Below are 2,500 nucleotides of genomic sequence, written 5' to 3'. Positions count from 1 at the left end.
TGTGGTGTGCAAGAGAGACGATTGTGCTGGTATGGTCATGTAGCGAGAATAGATGAGGATAGCTGCGTGAAAAAGTGCCACACCTTAGCAGTTGAGGGGAACCTGCAGAAAAGGTAGGCCCAGGAAGACCTGGGATGAGGTGGTGAGGCACGACCTTCGAACATTGGGCCTCACTGAGGCAATGACTTCTGACCGAGACTTTGGAAATATGCTGCATGTGAGAAGACCCGGCAAGCCAAGTGAGACTAAATCTATGACTTCAGCCAGTCCCGCTTATGCGTACCTTCCTTTCATTGGACACCAAACTCCACTTGCGAAGACCTGTTGAGGCAACTGAAATCGAAATCAAGTTAAGTTGGACACTAAACTCCACTTGCGAAGCCTGTTGAGGCAAGTGAAATCGAAATCGAGTTAAATTGGACACTAAACTCCACTTGCGAGGACCTGTTGAGGCAAGTGAAATCGAAATCGAGTTAAATTGGACACTAAACCCCACTTGCGAAGACCTGTTGAGGCAAGTGAAATCGAATCGAGTTAAATTGGACACTAAACCCCACTTGCGAAGACCTGTTGAGGCAAGTGAAATCGAATCGAGTTAAATTGGACACTAAACCCCACTTGCGAAGACCTGTTGAGGCAAGTGAAATCGAAATCGAGTTAAATTGGACACTAAACTCCACTTGCGAAGACCTGTTGAGGCAAGTGAAATCGAAATCGAGTTAAATTGGACACTAAACCCCACTTGCGAAGACCTGTTGAGGCAAGTGAAATCGAAATCGAGTTAAATTGGACACTAAACTCCACTTGCGAAGACCTGTTGAGGCAAGTGAAATCGAAATCGAGTTAAATTGGACACTAAACCCCACTTGCGAAGACCTGTTGAGGCAAGTGAAATCGAAATCGAGTTAAATTGGACACTAAACCCCACTTGCGAAGACCTGTTGAGGCAAGTGAAATCGAAATCGAGTTAAATTGGACACTAAACTCCACTTGCGAAGACCTGTTGAGGCAAGTGAAATCGAAATCGAGTTAAATTGGACACTAAACCCCACTTGCGAAGACCTGTTGAGGCAAGTGAAATCGAAATCGAGTTAAATTGGACACTAAACCCCACTTGCGAAGACCTGTTGAGGCAAGTGAAATCGAAATCGAGTTAAATTGGACACTAAACTCCACTTGCGAAGACCTGTTGAGGCAAGTGAAATCGAAATCGAGTTAAATTGGACACTAAACCCCACTTGCGAAGACCTGTTGAGGCAAGTGAAATCGAAATCGAGTTAAATTGGACACTAAACTCCACTTGCGAAGACCTGTTGAGGCAAGTGAAATCGAAATCGAGTTAAATTGGACACTAAACTCCACTTGCGAAGACCTGTTGAGGCAAGTGAAATCGAAATCGAGTTAAATTGGACACTAAACTCCACTTGCGAAGACCTGTTGAGGCAAGTGAAATCAAAATCGAGTTAAATTGGACACTAAACTCCACTTGCGAGGACCTGTTGAGGCAAGTGAAATCAAAATCGAGTTAAATTGGACACTAAACCCCACTTGCGAAGACCTGATGAGGCAAGTGAAATCGAAATCGAGTTAAATTGGACACTAAACCCCACTTGCGAAGACCTGTTGAGGCAAGTGAAATCGAAATCGAGTTAAATTGGACACTAAACCCCACTTGCGAAGACCTGTTGAGGCAAGTGAAATCGAAATCGAGTTAAATTGGACACTAAACCCCACTTGCGAAGACCTGTTGAGGCAAGTGAAATCGAAATCGAGTTAAATTCAACGACTGGCACCCATGCCAATGCCGTCTCCTTCATTGGACACCGAAACTCAGCTTGCGAAGACTTATTGGGGCAAGCGAAATGGAAATCGTGATGGCACCTGTGCCCAGCGTCCCCTTTCTGGCACTTGTGCCCAGCGTCCCCTTTCTGGCATTTGTGCCCAGCGTCCCCTTTCTGGCATTTGTGCCCAGCGTCCCCTTTCTGGCACTTGTGCCCAGCGTCCCCTTTCTGGCATTTGTGCCCAGCATCCCTTTCTGCATTTGTGCCCAGCGTCCCCTTTCTGGCACTTGTGCCCGCAGCATGTGTATGGACCTTCGAGTGGAGCATTTGCGGGTGACACATGAAATGCACCATTTTGGGTGTGGCCGTTGCCAGTGCCGCCTGGCTGGCCTTCGTGGAATTTTCGAGCGAGATCGTTAGCAGTGCCCCTGGACTGGCTCATGTGCGGGTGACACACGAAATGCACCATTTTGGGCGTGGCCGTTGCCAGTGCCGCCTGGCTGGCCTTCGTGGGATTTTCGATTGAGATCGTTGCCAGTGCCCCTGGACTGGTTCTTGTGTGGGTGACACATGAAATGCACCATTTTGGGCATGGCCATTGCCAGTGCCGCCTGGCTGGCCTTCGTGGGATTTTTGATCGAGATCGTTGCCAGTGCCCCTGGACTGGCCTCTTGTGTGGGTGACAATGAAATTTTTCGAGCGAGATCGTTGCCAGTGCC

This window comes from Octopus bimaculoides, chromosome 28 (genome assembly GCF_046866305.1).
Source record: "Octopus bimaculoides isolate indiv1 chromosome 28, ASM4686630v1, whole genome shotgun sequence".
In the NCBI taxonomy this organism is placed as follows: domain Eukaryota; kingdom Metazoa; phylum Mollusca; class Cephalopoda; order Octopoda; family Octopodidae; genus Octopus; species Octopus bimaculoides.
Note: the sequence above shows the minus strand (reverse complement) of the source record.